This window comes from Musca autumnalis, unplaced genomic scaffold, assembly GCF_047663935.1.
Source record: "Musca autumnalis isolate F117 unplaced genomic scaffold, ASM4766393v1 scaffold_2, whole genome shotgun sequence".
NCBI classification, from domain to species: Eukaryota; Metazoa; Arthropoda; class Insecta; order Diptera; family Muscidae; genus Musca; species Musca autumnalis.
The window spans coordinates 40,400,886-40,420,120 of record NW_027411755.1 but is presented as its reverse complement, the minus strand read 5'-3'; the positions used below and the strand labels follow the sequence as shown (position 1 = coordinate 40,420,120).

Below are 19,235 nucleotides of genomic sequence, written 5' to 3'. Positions count from 1 at the left end.
ACTAGCAGACATTTTACATTTAAGGTTCTTAACTCTCACAAGAAAATACTCAAAACACTTCTTCATAAAAAATTTAAAAATAGGTAAATATTTTAATGTTGACTGAACTAACTCAATTGTATTTGAGGTTCCCTGCAGTTACGAAACTTCTCCACCAAAAATTGTCAGCATATGAGCATGTTTAGGTATAAGCTTCATATAACGGTATTTTGAGGATTTACAACAATTTTTACCCGAACTACATGCTGTTTGACATTTAAGGATTCCACTGGTCACAAAACTTCGTTATTAAAAATTGTCAACCTAGGTTTGGTATAGCCCCAATGTAACGGCATTTTCCGATTTTCGGTATTTTGAAGGTTTTAGCTACATGTTTTGCCGAACTACCTGTTGTTTGATATTTGAGTTTCGCTTCAGTCGGGAAACTTGTCCACCAAAAATTGATAACATAAGTCCATGTTTTGGAATAGCTGTCATATAACGGTAGCGTTCGATTTCATCTGAACGAATTAACTAAAATTAGGAATTTGGGCTTCCAGGTGCACAAAAAAATTTCCACATAAAATTGTGAAAACTAATTATTCCCTAAAAATCTGAATATTTCATGGTTAAGGGTGTAAAATGTTCGTCCCGGACAAACTTAATGCTTTTTTACTTGTTTTTATTGGGTTTTCTTTCATTTTTGACTGACGGCATTTAGATGTCATCAATACTGACGGATTCCTTTCTTCTTGTTTTTCTATCAAAGAGCATGGAAAACATTTCACACGTTTGACCTTTTGCGACATCCCTTTTCAATTGTATCTTGAGTTGAAATCAATTTCTTTTGTGACCATTATTTCACGTTTTTTAATTAGCTGCAGCTTTTATTAATATTTCACCAAATTAAAGAAAACACTGAAGTGAAACAAATTGACTTCACAAAAAAAAAAAAATAAAAATGGTAATCTGAATAGATAATACCAGTAATTAGTTTATCAAAAAAGGATTATGGTTTCCCTATGTACTTCTAAACATTGTTTTTTTTTTCAGTCGACTAAAGGGCGATTTCCAAAAAATAACAGTTAAAGGAAAATAATTACGATTATTATGTCACTGAAATAAAAAATACCCCTTTTGAATTAACAAATATTTGTAAGATTATCCTTTTGTTATTGTAGTACTTTCCCTAAGTTATCTTTAACACCCAACACCCCCACACCAATTTTAAATGAATCCTCCGCCCTCTCCGCCACTTCCACACAATCCAACACCATTAAAATCAATGTTAACTTTTGGCGCAGTTAATTTGTTTATTTCCTTTTTGGAAAAGTAAACCCTTTTCAAAAGTGTTTGGCGAAAGAGAAGCAAAGTTTGCTTCTTCTTCTCACTTTTCCAACTTAAGTCTGCTTTCCGAAGTTTTGTAATCATACAAACGACGGAAATGTTAATTATCCCTCATTTATATCGATAAGGAAATTTGAAAAGTTGTCTTATTTTGCTGTTGTTCCTGTTTTCATAATTGATTTTTTCCGCCATCCAGCATCCGCTGCCGTTACTGTTCAGCTCGAAAGTGTTACAAAACAATTAATTTTATCGACTTGAGTCAAGTTTTTAGTGCAGTTGTTTATTTTTCTTTCTTATTGCTGTTGTTATTTGTATGATGTTGAAAAGTCTTGGATTGTATCTGTTTGGAAGATTTGATTTACTCTCTTAATTACAATTTGTGGCAATTAAAGAGTCGAAAAAGTTTTTAATGCGTTTCTACTTAAAAACTATTGTCAATTGTCTAAGGTTTGTCATCAGATGATAGTGATAAAATTGAAAATTAATGTAAAAAGTTTTATAAAGACTTAATTATTTTAAATGAAGTTTATTTATCAATTTATATTAATATAAGAGGTTTAAATGCCAATTTGCTAAGGACCTTACTCGAAGAATATTAAAGATTGGATTTCGGGGAGATACGGTCCAAAATTTGGAAGTTACCAGCTTAAAGTGTTAGACACTTGTGAGTGGAATAGTTATTTGTAGATCAATATTTGTACACGGAGAAAAAAAGGCCCAAATATAACTAAGGTTTGGGTCCTGCGAACAAATATATTTTTGGGTGCAAACAAATTATATGTTTGGAAGCAAACAAATTATATGTTAGAGTGCAAACAAAAATTTGTTTGGGTGCAAAGAAATACAACCCCAAAAGCCACAACAAAAACAAACACATGCACCAGTGGGCGCTTACTGAAAGCAAGGGAGCGTAAATTTCAATGTAAAACACATTGGATATCTCTAACATATACACACATTTATAAATTGTGGTGGTTTATTAAAAGGCATGGAAATACCAAACGCAAAAGCAACAACAGACACTTACATAGGTACATAAAGTTCAAAAGAAATACATAACAGACTTTAATAAAAGAAAAACTGAATGAAATAAAAAGTCACAATTTTAATAAAAAATAATTAAAATTAAAAAAAAAACAAGTAAAAAAGTGTCAGTCGGCTTTGCCGACAGATATATACCCTCAGCCAATGTGAAGCGAAACTTTCACCTCCGGACAGATCGAATGTATTTAAGACCTCTTCAGAATTTTGTGGCCCTTTTTGGACATTTGAACTTGCCGACAAAAATGTGGATTAAGAATTAACTGCACTAAGACACAAATGTTGAACTTTTGTAGGGCAGGTACCCATAGGGAGGACCGATATGGGCCATTTTAGAAGTTATATTAAATTTTGATAAAATATTAGGAGATCCAAAGTTTGGACCAAATTGGTTGCCCCATTCATGTGATATAATTTTAGTGACATTTTTTTACATCGGTCACTCCCTTCAAGAGTTATCGTGCGCAAAACTTTTCCGAACATTTTTGAAGTTTTGTGGGGGAGGTACCTGAAGTAGTGGACCGATATAGCCCATCTTAGAATTTTAACTATGTTTTGATAAAATATTACGAAGGCCACATTTTGGACCGAATCGACAGATCCGTTCGAAAGTTATCTTGCGCTCCAACCACTTCACAAGGTGTCATAGGGGCTTTTTGCAACTTTCCGGCAATTTTCTCAGGAAGTATGGACTTGCCCCTGATGAAACTTGTACCGTCGTACGGAGGGAAGTGAAGTACCTGAAGTAGTGGACCGATATAGCCCATCTTAGAATTTTAACTATGTTTTGATAAAATATTACGAAGGCCACATTTTGGACCGAATCGACAGATCCGTTCGAAAGTTATCTTGCGCTCCAACCACTTCACAATTTTCTCAGGAAGTATGGACTTGCCCCTGATGAAACTTGTACCGTCGTATGGGGGGAAGTGAATACAAGTTGCTGCAAAATCAAAGCGATTCGAGAGCAGTTCCTAAACTGAACTTATCCGAAATTTTATGTGGGAGGTACCCGAAGGAGTGGGCCGATTGAGTCCGTATTGGAACCTCATCGAAGTCTGGCAGAAATTTTACGATGTGCAAAGTATGGACCAAATCGGTTACTCCCTTTAAGAGTTATCGTGGCCACAAATTTTCCGAACATTTCCGAATTTTTGTGGGGGAGGTACCGGAAGGAGTGGACCGATGTAGCTCATCTTCGAACTTAAACTAAGTTTGGACAAAATATTACGAAAGCCAAAATATGAACCGAATCGTGCGCACCAGCCAGCCAGACAGACAGACAGACGGACAGACAGACAGACGGACGGACATTGCTAAATCAACTCCAAATTGTCTGAAACACATTTCGTCCAAACATACTTGGGGTCTAAAACCATTATTTCGATGAGGCACATTTTGCGCGTATGAAAGTGTATATACCCTTTCTAGCCTAAAGGCTGAGGGTATAAAAATAAAATTAATAAAAAGAAGTAAAAAAGTATCAGTCGGCTTTGCCGACAGAGATATACCCTCAGCCTGTGTAAATTGAAACACTTTTTTCACAAAAAAACTTATGTATTTAGGGGGTTTCAAAATTTTGGTCGTATGAACCTACAAAAATTTTGATTAGGATTAAAGTTCAAAAATTTTGCGGAAAAGGTACTTAAAGGAATGGACCGACATAGACCATGGGGGTGCCATATGGGGTTTTTACAGCGAATGTAAGTTGCTTCAACAAAAATCAAAGTGATTCAATAGCAGGTCTAAAAGTGAACTTATCCAAAATTTTGTGTGGGAGGTACGGGATGGAGTGGACAAATATAGTCCATATTCGAACCTATATCTGGTAGATATTATGAGAATGTGTAAAGTATGGACCTAATCGGTCACTCCTATCAAGAGTTATCGTGCGTACAATTTTTCCGAATATTTTTGCACTTTTGTGGGGTAGGTACCTGAAGGAGTGGACCGATATGGCTTATCTACGAACTTAAACTAAGTTTGGAAACAATATTACTAAGGCCAAATTTTGTCCGGAATCGGCATTTCCGTTCGAGAATTATCTTGCGCTTCCACCCATAAACATGGTGTCATAGGGTTTGTTTTTCGACTTTCAGGCTATTTTTCAGGAAATATGGACTTGCCCCTGAGGAAACTTGTACCTTCGTATAGGGGACAGTGAATACAAGATGTTACAACAAAAACCAAGGCGATTCGAGAGCAGGTCCTAAACTGAACTTTTCCGAAATTTTGTGTGGGAGGTACTCGAAGGAGTTTAGCGATTGAGTCCATATTGAAACCAAATCTAAGTCTGGTAGAAATTTCATAATGTGCAAAGTATGGACCAAATCGGTTACACCCTTCAAGAGTTATCGTACGCACAACTTTTCCGAACATTTTCGAACTTTTTTGGGGGAGGTACCGGAAGGAGTGGACCGATATAATCCATCTTTGAAATTGAACTTAGTTGGACAAAATATTACGAAAGCCAAATTTTGGACTATTGCGCTCCAACCACTACACACGGTGTCATAGGTTTTTTGTAACTTTCAAGCTATTTTTTCAGGAAGTATGGACTTGCCCCTGATGAAACTTACAGCGTCGTATGGAGGACAGCGAATACAACTTGCGTAAACAAAAATCGAAGCGATTCGAGACCAGGTCCTAAACTGAACTGGGAGGTACCCGAAGGAGTGAACCGATTGAGTCCATACTGGAACCTAATCTAAGTTTGGTAGAAATTACACGATGTGCAAAGTATGGACCAAATCGGTTATTCCCTACAAGAGTTATCGTGCGCACAAGTTTTGCGACAATTTTTGAACATTTGTGGGGGAGGTACCTGAGGGAGTGGACCTATATAACCCATCTTCGAACTTAAATCGAATCTGGACAAAATATTTCGATACCCAAAATTTGAACCGAGTCGATTGATCCGTTCGAGAGTTATCGTGCGCACCAGCCTGCCAGACAGACAGACAGACGGACGGACATTGCTAGATCTACTCAAAATTGTCTGAAACGGATATCGTACAAACATACTTGGGGTCTAAAACCATTATTTCGATGAGGCACATTTTTGGTCGTATCAAAGTGTAAATACCCTCTTTAGCCTAAAGGCTGAGGGTATAATTAAAATTAAAAAAAAATAAGTTTCAGTGTTTTATTTATAAATGATCTTAAAACTAGAAAATAATTTGTCGCTTATCGCCAATAAGTTTATTCTTTCCCATGATGAAATCTCTTAACTCAATAAAAACATGGAACAATACCGGAAATTTTCAGGTGGGAAGTTTTATACCACCAACGGAGATTAAATATTAATTTTCATCCGTTTCGATGGGATATTGATGACACAACCTTAAAATACCGAAAATCGGGAAGTGCAATTTAAATACTAAATTTCAGTCATATCGGTGGTATATTGAGGCCACAACTTTCAAAATACCGTAAATCGGAAGGTACGGTCCTATGGGGGTATTTGAAGATGTCGACCTATACCGGCACATTTCGGCTGGAATGTTTCATACCTCTATCAAAAACTTAACACCAAATATCAGCTATTTTGATGGAGAACGAGCTATATGTAGAAAATCGGGATGTACCGTTCTATGGGGGCTATATGAAGACATGGACCTATACCGACAAATTTCAGGTGGAAAGTTTTATACCCTCAACGAAGACTAAGTACCAAATTTTAGCCATTTCGGTGTTATAATGAGGTTAAATCCTTCAAAACACCGAAAATTGGGGTCTATATTAAAGCGTGGACCGATACAGATAAGTTTCTGGGCGAAAGTTTTGCATCCCAAAACAGACCGAAATATCACATTTCAGGTATTTTGGTAGTATAGTATAGGTAAAACCTCCAAAATACCGAAAATTGGGAGATATCGTCTTATAGGGATTATGTGAGGGCGTGTGACCTGTTTTATACCCCAAATGAAGACTAACCACCAAATTTCAGCCATTTTGGTGGAATATTGAAGCCACAACCTCCAAATTACCAATATATCGTCCTATGGGGTCTATATCAAAACCTGGACCTATTTAAACATTTTATGGTAGAAATATTTTTTAGCCTCTGGAAACACAAAATACAAACTTACAACAGATTCTATGGTCAAATGGGACCAATACATTCAAAATAACTTAAAGAGACGCGTACTATATATGGGGCGTTATATGGGGGCTGTACCAAAACGTGGACCTATATAAACAAAATTTGGTAGAAATATTTTTTAGCCTCTGGAGACACAAAATACCAAATTACAAACAATTAGGTGGTCAAATGGGACAAATATCCTAAAATTTCCTTAAAACGACGACGTGTCTCGTGTCACTTTGTATAGGGGCTATACGAAAACGTGGACCTACATAGCCCGCTTTCAATACCAAAAGTCCTACATTCATATAATAGATTTTGCCAAAATTTCATCCACCTACTTCAATCCGTTCGAACGCTAGAGTGATTTCCACAGACGTACGGACATGGCTATATCGATGTAGATGTACACACTGATCAAGAATATATATAGTCTGCGGGGTCTACAATGATTATTTCGAGTAGTTGCAAACGGAATGACAAACTTAATATACCCCCCATCCTATGGTGGAGGGTATAAAAAAATATATAGAAACATCGTTGAACGCTTCTCCTTAGTTGTGAAACACATTTTTCTCAAAGTTTAAATCATCAGCGGGAAATCGGCATCTGAAATCAAATGATTATATAATGTAATAAATAGGTACATCCATATACATATGTATGTATGTATGTATGTATGTATGTATATGAAAAATGTATTGATGTAATTACCAATATTAAATGCGATTTCTTCCTTGTCCAATAAAATATTTCCATTCAACTTTTTGATTTAATTATAAAATATATTGGGCATTTAATTTACTAAAAAGCACCTTTTCTTAAAGAAACCACAAAACACTGATTTATTCACTCAATTTTCCGTCTTTACTCAACGATTGTATTTAGAAAAGTGAAGAGAAAAGAACGACATAATTAAATTAATACAATTTCTTTTCTTCGCAAGCTATGTTGTTTAACAACAACAATGCACGAAACACACGTGTCTGGTCGCATACACACCACCAAAGCTGCTGCGTCTTCTATTACACCACACACACACCTCTTTATTACAAAACAGCATTCCGCAGCCGCGAGCGCCCTCTTGTTACTCCCTTTGAAAAACATCCTCTCTCCACCCATAAAAGATTTATTCTAACATAAAAAATATGTTGGTACAAAATGTTGTAAACATATATTTGTTTGGACACAAACAAATTATGTTTGGATCCAACCAGTCCCAAAAAATATTTGTTTGGATCCAAACATATTTCTGACATATATTGTGCCTAATTTCCACCGACAGGTCCAATCGACGCAGACAACAAGTTGTAATGTTATAATCACAACAATAAGAACTACCCGATATTATGACAACATGATCCGCTTGAACTGCATTATAGCAAAAAAGTTGAACTTTCATATATGGGGAGGACTTTTTTAACTTTTAAATAGTTGTGGAGAAATTACGATGCAAGGCAGGTTTCTTAGAAATACTTACCCTGCTCATTTCTTAAAACAATGTCTCGCCGTTGTTTTATTTTTTATATGCTCATCCTTTTTATGACATCCATCACCATATCTACATTTTATCTAATAGTAATAACTAAAAAACAGGATGCTTGTTTCAACGCTTCCTCGTTCATTTGCCTTTTACCTAGTTTCTGTGTTTTTTTTTAATAAAACACCCCACAAACTTTTATTTATATATCCTTAGTTATGTGACGACCCCATTTCCATATATTAACATGTATATATCTGAAAAGAATGCACCTTTCGTGCATGTTAAGTTTTTTGTTGTTATTGTTTTTTTTTTTTTTTTTGTTGTTGTGGTAGCAACAAACTTTTTTATTATCTTCTTCCTGTAATCCAGTAAATAGGAAACTTGTGGTGGAAGTTTAAATCACAGGATGTTATTTCAAAAGAATTTTCATATTTAAATATGATGTAGTAGCGATTTTGTTTAGAGTAACTCTCTCTCTCTCTCTATCACGACAAAAATAAGTAAAATATTTTAAATAAAACAAAAAAAAAATATGAAAAATATGGCAAAAGCGTTGAAATAATCAGCTGTCTTAAATTACATCTCTACTTTATCAATTCTTGGATGTGGTGATGAATTAATATGCCATGCATATTCATATCAATATGTACATATGTATGTGCACTTCGTCTTTTCAATTCCCATTTTATTCCCTGGATAATTTCTTAATTGTTTATTTCATTGATTATCTTAATTCAGTCAGTCAGTAATTAAAGTTTCTTTTTTTACTGTGAATATATGTATGTGCATATGTATGTATTTACATATTTACATGAAATGGGTAAGGAGAATAACAATTTGCACAGTGAATAAATGTGAAACTACGATCCGACTGATTAATTGATTATTTTTTAACATCTTCGATGATACGGACATTTATAGGAAGAGGCCAAGTGGGCTTAATTTTCGATCAGACAATGGACTATACGAGCCCTAACCATTATTAATTCGTACACCAGGTATTTTTTCGCTTTTTAACATCAAACGCCAGAATAAAGGTTTAATTAATATAATAACACAGACATATTTATACTTTTCTGAAAGGTCATTTTATTTCCTCTAAACTGACATAGAAATAATACTAAACTCAGTGTTAAAATGCTAAACATATTAAGTATAGAAAAAGGCCTTTAATTATTGCTGCAAATTATTTGACCACTATTTATTCGTTCAGTTTAAAAATTGAGCTCAAGCTAAACGAAAAAGCAAAATTTAATCAAAAAATTTAAACTTATCGTTACAATGAGAGAATAGGAATGTAAAGGAATCAAAAAAGATAAATTTTTCACTTTATTTTATTTTAATTTTCATCGTTTCTAAAAATGACACGTGGCAAGCCTATTTCGGAGGAAATTTGAATTTTTATCGTCGATAAATTAAAATCTGGAACGACATATGGACAGACTTCGACTAATCTTAAAACTCCAAGATCTGCAATACAAAGTAAATATGAGAAAAGAAAATATGAAAAATGTGAAAATATTAAGAAATTTCAGCAATAATGTTTCAAACCGAGGCCGGACTTCCAAAATAAGTCCTCGCGATAAAAGAGCTTCAGCAAATGTCATTAAACTATATCGTAAAAGCTCTGTTCGAGATATAGCCATAAAGTGGTCTGAAGCAATTGGTAAGGTTATAATTTATATAAAGTAAATTAAATCAACTTGATATTTTATATAATTTTTAGGGCCAAGGAAAAGCCATTGCTTACAGCGCTTAAAATGAAATAAACGCCTATTACGGACTAAAAAGAGAAGATTTTGACTACAACGGCAATGGGACAGCATTATCTTTAGCGACGAATCTAAGTTTGATATATCTATGTTTTGGTGATGTAAGAAAAAGGGTAGTACGTAAAGCGCCGAGGCATACAATAAAACGTACAGTGAAGTTTTCAGCTAGCGTTATGGTATAGGGATGTATTTCTTCAAAAGGTGTTGGTCATAGATGGAATCGTAAATGCAGAAAATATATAATAATCCTGGAAGAAAATCTGATACCATCTGTATCGAAATTAGCAGACTGTGGGTATACATATTCTAAAAGAATGGTGTTTTTTACGGTACTGCTAAAAATACTAAAAAGTAGCTTGAAGAAAATGGAATCGAGGTCCTGGATTGGCCATCCTCTTCTCCTGACCTTAATCCAATAGAAAATTTGTGGGCAAGTATGAAAAGAAAGCTTCGAAATGAACCCCAACGAACTGTAACTGGTTAAAGTCCAAAATTCAGAAAATTTGGGACTCGATAACCCCAAAAGACTATCAAAAGCTAGTCAGTACCACGCCGTCGACCGTCTTAAAAAAACAAAGATGGCCTAACATAATTCTAGCAGTGGTAATTGGTGACTGTACGAATTAATAGTGGTCACAATATTTTTGTTTAAAATAATGAACTTTCGTTTTTGTTTGTTTTTTAAAAGCACCTTTTCTTTATATGTATTTTTATTAATACATGTCTAAAGAGAATAAAATTACCTTTAAGAATAATAAAAATTTGTTTGTGTAGTCATTATAGTTCTGAAGATATGCATATTTCAATATCACATTGTTGAAAAATGCTATGTGTACGAATTAATAGTGGTTAGGGCTCGTATTGGACAACTACTTTTCAACTCACAAAAATTCAAAATGTGTCGCTAAATGTAGTTTAAAGGCTTAACGAGAACTGTTTTGATATTTTCATCGGAAACAGCCTTTTGATTTTGACTAAAATTAGACCATTTTTTCGTGGTCATACTTCCTGAAAAGATTACTCAAAAGCGATTTAAATCGTTCTGATCATGAAAAACATTGCGATTTTGTTTTCTTTCTAGAGGAAACCAATACTTCTTGAGATATTGTGGTCCCTCCCCTTCGGTCACTCTTGCATACACCTCTGGCTCTAAAGTTTTTAGTAGTTAGTCTTTATGGTCTTTGTCGCAAAGCTATAATTTTACCCTCCATACTTCTGCCGAAAATGGTTCTAATGTTCCAAAAACATCTAAAACTTGCTGTCTCCAAGTTAGCACAGGTCTACCTCTACGGCGGCTTCCTTGCGGGTTCCACTCAAGCGCTTCTTTGGCAATATTTCCGTCTTGTTTCCGCAGTGTATGACCAGTCTATCGCCATTTCCTTAGTTTAATTTCCTTGATCACATTGGGCCAATGTATTCTTAAAATTTTTCTTAAGCATCTATTGACGAATGCCTGGAGTTTATCAGCGTTTCTTGCAGTCGTGTTCCATGTTTCACATCCGTACAATAAGAACAATAAGACTGATTTGACATTTGAGTTAAATAGTAGTTGTACTACGTCTTATTGTTCAAGCGCTCCGAATGCCTGTTTTGCATTTCGCATGCGGCTATTTATATCTTATTCAGAGCCTCCAGTTGACGTTAAAATACTGCCGAGATAATTAAATTCCTCTACTGCTCCCAAAGGGGATGTTGTCCAAGGTTAATGGTGTTGCGTTCCCAGCATTAATGCGCATGTATTTAGTCTTAGATAGGTTTATGTGACGGCCAGCTCTCTGAACATACTCTTGCACTTGGTTTATTTGGTGCTGCATGTTCGAATTCTGATGCGACAAAAGGCATATATCATCATGCGGATATAATACGCATCCTTGCCTTACTCCTGCAGATATTTTACGAAATTAGATTTAACTTAATCCCGTGTTGTTGTTTTATTTCCAGATACGATTTGTACCAAATAAAACAGGGTTCGTTTTAGATTACGTTTCTATAATGCTTTATTTACTTTATTACACGTATTCACAACCGACTTTAATTACTACAGTTTTCCCTCTAATATTAAGCACACAGCTTCCTCTTTACTTTTTCTTTAACCGACTGTTCAGTTTGCCGTCTCAATCTAGTCTAGTTCGCGAGTAAATTTACAACTGACTGCTGCCTCAAAATTACCACATATTTTTATATCCAATCGCTTCTTGTTATCGATGTAACCTGTGGAAAGAAACTGTGCAATAAACACACAGACGCACACTAGCACTAGCCGAACAACAACACATACGTACACGAACGAGAGTGACAAATACAGAAAACAGCAATGACGTCATTGAACTATCAAAACAAACATAAATGAAAGTACAACAAAAAAACAATAGGGAAATTTACACTATGCGATAATTGCATGATGGAATAACAAAATAAACATGTAAAGTAAGAACCTGAATGATTGAGAAAATTATAGACAGTACTTGTTGTACAACTAATTTAAATAAAGTAACTGCAAAATAAAAATTTACGTTACAATTTAATCTTTCAAATTAACGTAGATTCAGCTAAATTAACATTGACCTATCAGTTACGTTCGTAACAATATTAAATATTTAAATTTCTCAATATATCCATGTAAATATGACTTTTTTTCTTAATTTTAGAACGATCGATTTTTAAAGTACTTATATATTGTGTTTCTTTAGATGTCAAAAATATTTTAGATTCACTTTGGCAGATTTGTTGTGAAGTGTGTTTACTTCTTATTTGTAAAGTAAACCAGCTTAATCACAATTTGAGAACAACAAATCTGCGATTAAGCTGGCTTACTTTACAAATAAGTATTGAAAATATTTTTGAAAAAATCACGCGATTTCTTAGAAAAATATTTTCGCCTGCAGCGCATTTTTTTTTTACAAAAACTTACTATTTTGTTAAATAGTGAAAGTGTTTTTGTAAAAAAATAGCTCAATTTCTTTCACAACAATGTTCGCCTGTGGACTTTTCTTTTCACCGAAAATTTAGGCATATTTTTGGAAAACCTTTTTATTTTATTAAGTAGTGAAAATATTTTTATAAAATATTACGCAATTTTTTCCTTTCCATGCTTACATACATATTTAGTAATTACATACACATTTCTAAAATAACTTTGCCTTTTCTTAAAATAAGAAAATATTATTGAATAAAATCGCTTGATTTTTTATACCCTCAGCATTTATGCTAACGAGGGTATATACACTTTCATACGGGCAAAATGGGCCTCACCGAAATAATGGTTTTAGACCCCAAGTATGTTTGAACGAAGTCCGTTTAAGATAATTTGGAGTCGATTTAGCAATGTCCGTCTGTCTGGCTGGCTGGCTGGCGCGCACGATAACTCTCAAACGGATCAACCGATTCGAACCAAAATTTGGGTATCGTAATATTTTGCCTAAACTTAGTTTAAGTTCGAAAATGGGCCATATCAGTCAACTCCTTCCTGTATCTCCCCCACAAAAGTACGAAAATGTTCGGAAAATTTGTGCGCACGATAACTCTTGAAGGGATTAACCGATTTAGTCCATACTTTGCACATCGTAAAATTTCTATCAGACTTAGATGAGGTTCCAATATGGACTCAATCTGTCCTCTCCTTCGGGTACATCCCACAAAAAATTTCGGAAAACTTCATTTTAGGACCAGCTCACGGATCGCTTTGATTTTTTATACCATCAGCATTTACGCTAACGAGGGTATATACACTTTCATACGGGCAAAATATGCCTCATGTTTGGACGAAATGTGTTTCAGACAATTTGGAGTCGATTGAGCAATGTCCGTCCGTCCGTCCGTCTGTCTGTCTGGCTGGCTGGAGCGCACGATAACTCTCGAATGGATCAACCAATTCGGTCCAAAATTTGGCTCTCGTAATATTTGATCCAAACCTAGTTTAAGTTCGAAGATGGGTTATACCTTCCGGTACCTCCCCCACAAAAGTTCGGAAATGTTCGGAAAATTTGTACGTACGATAACTCTTGAAGGGAGTAACCGATTTGGTCCATACTTTGCAAATCGTGACTTAGATGAGGCTCCAATATGGACTCAATGGGTCAACTCCTTCGGGTACCTCCCACACAAAATTTGGGATAAGTTTAGTTTAGGGCCTGCTCTTGAATCGCTTTGATTTTTGTTTTAGCAACTTGTATTCACTGCCCCACATACGACGGGACAAGTTTCATTAAGGGCAAGTCCACACTTCCTGAGTAAGTAGCCTGAAAGTTGCAAAAAACCCCCATGACACCGTGTGAGGTGGTTGGAGCGCAAGATAACTCTCGAATTTGCCGTTTCGGTCCAAAAGGTGGCCTTCGTAATATCGGTCCACTCCTTCAGGAACCTCACCCACAAAAGTTCAAACATGTTCGGAAAAATTTTGCGCACGATAACTCTTGATGGGAGTGACCGATTTGGTCCATACTTTACACATCCTAATATATATACGAGATATAGATCAGGTTCGAATATGGACTATAGTTGGCCACTCCTTCGGGTACCTACCACACAAAATTTTGTATAAATTCACTTTAAGACCTGCTCTCGATTAACTTTGATTTTTGTTGAAGCAACTTGCATTCGCTGCCTCAATTCCGACAGTAAAAGTTTTTTCAGGGCCAAGTCCATACTTCTTGAGAAAACAGCCCGAAAGTTGTAAAAAACCCCAATGGCACCATATGTAGTGGCTGGAGAGCTCGAACCGAATACTGCGTTCGTCCACACTATGGGTATTGTAATATTTCTTCGAATATTAGATGAAATTCAAAGGTGGTGCTTATAGGTCCACTCCTTCCGGTACCTCCTTCACAAAAGTTCGAAAATATTCGCTAACATGGTACGCGCGATCTCTCATAGACGTAGCAACCGATTTGGTCCAAACTTTGGATATCTAAATATTGTCGAAACTTAGTTTATGTTCAAATTTGTGCCCTATCTGTCCACTCCTTGAGGTACCACCCACACAAATGTTCAACATTTTTGTGTGGATCCTTTGGAAATGTTTACCGAAGGTATCCAAGTGGCCCTTTTTACAGCGATATTATGTTTTTTCGTAGGCTAGTGTGATAAAAAAAGCTCTATCTATCGATATCCCGCAAATTTTTGAGCTTTAATCCTATCCATACTTTTGTCTTTTTACTTGTTTTTTTTTTCATATTTTCACCAGGAGCGCTTTTCCACTTCCCGACACATCAACAATAAGCTCGGACATAGCTCCCAAAAATTTTGGATTGCGGGCATAAGTCCCGAAATCGTTTTGGGAGTAGTGCCCATGGGAGTTATGTCACGAGGGTGGTGGGAGGACTACTCTGAATGGGTCTGTCAGGGAAGTAATTAAGTCCACTCAATATGACACTAACCCCTCGAACACCTACAAATTAATGCTAAAAACTTCCTAAAATACTTTTCCCACCTACGGAAAAATATTTAATGTGAAATTAGGGTTCTTTAGCCATAGGCTGAAAGTATTTATCTATTAATTGCTTTTTTAATTGCGAGATTAATTGTGATATGTTTACTTTTAGATCCACCTATCATATTCCCATATTTAAGTGGATTGGTTTGATCACAAGCTGTGATGTAAAGAAGATTTTCACGGTATCTTGCATTTCAAATAAAACTTATGTATGAAATAACCAAGAAATTACTATGTGTTGTTAGCATAAGCGAAAAGTGGTAAAAAGATCAATGAATATATTCTGCGTATTTTCAGCAGTGCAAAAAATGCTTTTAGGCTGTTCAAACTCACCGATAAAAAGAAGGTCTGATATAATTGAGCCAACTGTAGAATTGGGCTGAAGTTATTTATATGAGAGATATGTTCACCGCCCATTTAACGGAAGTTCGTTGGCAATAGTTTGTTTAAGCAATTGCACTATGGTTCCAATTATGAAATGTTTGGCCATAATTACTTTTTTGTAGTTTCAATCATTTTATTTTAGCGTAGACGCGGGCCGACTATATGACATCATCACCATTTTAATATTATTTCAAATCGTCCGAAAATATATATGGGAGCTATGTATCTGAACCGTTTTCAAAATAGTATGGCGACCAAATTTCATCAAAAAATGCTTGTTTGGTGCACCAAATACCTCAAATCGAGCGGTCATATATGTATTTGGGAGCTATATCCAAATCTGAACCGATTTCAATATAATTTAGAAAAATATTTTTCAAATGCAAATTTCGTCACATATTTCGAATTTCATTAAAATTGGACATACATAGCGAAATTAGTGCACCAAATATTTTTATATAATATATATAAATCTGAACCGATTTCAGAATATTTTGGTTAACTTATTTCTAGTCCAAATTTATGCGCGAACTATAATTTGGCAAACATATTTCTATTCCTAATTCAGTGAAATTATATATCGGATTTTTTTTTAAATCATAATCCGTCAAACGTTCCAAATTTCATCAATATAATTTCATCAATAATAAATTTTAATACACAATGGACATTAATAACTCAAATATGTATTATAAATTTCTTAAATGTTTAAAACATTTGATTTCGGATTTTTAATTAAGTTAAGTTAGAATTCGATTTTTTACAAGGTGAATTCTTTGCTTAAGTTTTACTCTGTAGCCTATACCTCTTTCACTGAGGTTGTGTTAGTATCTTTTGAACATTCCAATTGGTTAGGTTACGAGTAAAAATCCATTTCGTGTTCCTCTGGGCTTCAATGTTTTACTTCACTGTGTAGCCTGTGTCAATTTGTTTCCTTTTAGCGATGTTTCTTCTTTTTCCTTCTTCATCAAAATACACAAAGATCGCACGCGGTGCTGTCGTACGTGCATAAATTGCAGTTTAAATGTTTCACTCTCTGTTTTTTTTCGGCGAAGACGAGGGTTTTCGTCGTTGCTCTTTAATTTTGCCTTTTTTGGTACTTGGCGTTTTTTGCTTCGCACGCCTTTATTTGTCAGAATGCTAAGTAATTATTTATGAAGAAATGGTGGTGGTACTCGTGTAGGAAGTAGAGGTGTTGATGATTTTGGGTTGGATACTATGTACGTTCAAAAAAAAAAAAAAAAAGAAAGCTGAATGGCAACATATTTGCTGTCTGACAGTAATGTCAGTGAGCGGAACACAAAAGGATTGTCACGTTTTCAACATTGAATATTTGCTAATCCGAAATGTTTTATTGAATTTTGTGAAGGAAATTTTTGGTAGCTTTGGTAAGATTACTACTAGTTCGTAAGGATGGTGCTTATTGAATGGAGGCGATAATAGAAAGATAGTAACATTTTTTGTAGGGGAAGCAAGCCATTTTATGGGCGGTAAAGGTTTCTCAAGAAGATATCTTCACAAATATATTTTTCTAATTAGAGATCCATTTACCTAATACGATTTCTTTGATTTGATTCGATTTAAATTGCAAGGCCACCCCAAATAAATTAATTGCCACCCTAGCGTATGCGTTTTTTAATGTAATATAAAAATTCTTCATACGCCATATAGCACCTCCGTGAACATATTCATTAAATTAAAGAATTCCATCTCCTTTCAAAATTCATACCCTAAAAATTATCACATTCAATTTCCTCTTAGGCTTTTATAATTTTATTAAAAAAATAAACATATTCTCCACAGGACAAAGTTCATACATAATTAATCGTTATTATGTTATACACCATTCAACCAGACCATTCTCAAAACAAAAAACCAGCTATATATACACAGGGGCTATTTAACAAAATTGCCCAAAATGACAATGACTAATATAACCAACAGCCGCAAAGAAGCAAATCTAACAAACAATTTCACAGCCTGCTGTATAAGTGTCTCTGTATTTGTGTAACAAGAAAAATAATTTTGCCTGCAGTCTTATGGGAATAATTTGCTATGAGGAGATGATAGAAAAAAATGTAAAGCCTAACAGAACAAAACAAACAATATGAAAGATGATTACTTATGCACTCCTCTTTAAGGTAATATGTTTATGTTGAAGAGATAAACGGCCGGATATTAAAATAACCCAGAATGAATTTTGGGATCAATAATGGGTTGCTTAAAGGGATTGGAAGAACCTACATGAAATATAGAAACTCTAAAAGTATCTATAACGGGTGTATATTTTTTCGGCTTTTAGAAGCATATTTAAGGGTAGCAGATTTTTTAAGACATCCCAGATGTCCATAAGGGATTGTGAATTGACTTTAAGTATCCTTGAATCACTCAAAATTCGTGTTTATTGGCTTTAAGAACCCTCGATTGATCAAAAATTGCCTGCAATTGTTTTCTAAGTATCTTAAAGGAAGGTAGTGAGAAAGGAAAGAAGTAACTTTAATGGATTCAGTGTAAGGAAAACAACTTATACTGTAGGAGTGACGATAACAATCAACGTTCTTTAACCTGGTAAAGTCCCGGATCTTTATTCCTCTTCAATCCCACGTGGACTCTGACCTCCCTATAGTCTCCTTTGAGAAACTACCTTTAGCACCCGTTTAAAATGTTACCAAAATCAGTTTAAAAGCGCTGTTCTTTAACGTCAGTCTCATCTGCGCCCACGCCTAAGACCGTATAGTAGGATCAACAGACCAAGGGTATATTCAACGAGCGGTTAGAGATATAGAGCAGACGACCACTGACAAAGGAATGAAGCTGTTCGATTTTGTAGCGGCAAAAATATGGTAGTTTTCAATACCAAAATTTCGAGGTTCCCAGTAACGAGATAGATCATGTGAATTAAACGCCCATTCGATTCGAAAAACGAAAATCGATTCAGACCATTTCTTTTAAGCAACAATGGCACGAACTCGTCGAGAAGCTGTAAGCAGTACAGATAGCAAAAGTGTTGAACGCTCAACATACCAACAGGTTGTAAAACTGCATTTCTTGTCCCGATACTGTGGAGCCGCAATATCTTTAAAATCCCTCAAAATTTTTACTTTTTATATCAAAAACCATTACCTAAAAGATCATGGTACGAGAACAAACAAAAAAAGAAGAAAGAATCAGGAGAAGAAAGTAAAAGCGTATTTTTACTTGTTAACTTGTGAATTGAAACTGTCATATACGGACAGATTGGATGTATTTTTTTGTAGCCAAAAAAAAGAAGAAGAAAGAAAGACCAAAAATCAGGAGAAGAAAGTAAAAGCGTATTTTTACTTGTTTACTTGTGAATTGAAAATGTCATATACGGACAGATTGGACATTTGAACTTGCCGACAAAAATGGAATTAAAGTTTAAAAGTGTTGCAAAGAAGGTTCTTAAAGGAATGGACCGACATAGTCCATTATGGAAGTGGATATTATGTTGGGAGTCATATCTTTTCGATAGATATCGCGCCAACTAGTCATTTCAGTGAGTCATCGTATAACTTTTGGATCAGTATGCCAGGAAGCATGGATTTGTCCACTAAAAACATAATATCGCTGTAAACAGGACCACAACTAACAGCAGCAGTCAACAGCCACAACATATGGTGCCATAGCGTTTTTTTACACCTTTCGGGATGTTTTCTCAAGAAGTATGGGTAATTGAGAAAAATCGGTTGA

General features: G+C 35.0%; 1 protein-coding gene across 7 annotated transcripts in view; it reads left to right on the top strand.

Moving 5' to 3' along the window:
- DIP-kappa (Dpr-interacting protein kappa) overlaps positions 1-19,235 on the top strand; it is a 370,228-nt gene that overhangs the window by 218,677 nt on the left and 132,316 nt on the right. Inside the window, exon 1 of one of the 7 annotated variants that reach the window (XM_073967608.1) lies at positions 15,313-15,349. The exons of the other annotated variants lie outside the window; for them this stretch is intronic. The gene's annotated coding sequence lies outside the window, so the exon portion shown is untranslated. Of the gene's footprint in view, positions 1-15,312; positions 15,350-19,235 lie in introns of those variants that run through there. 7 annotated transcript variants of the gene reach the window in all.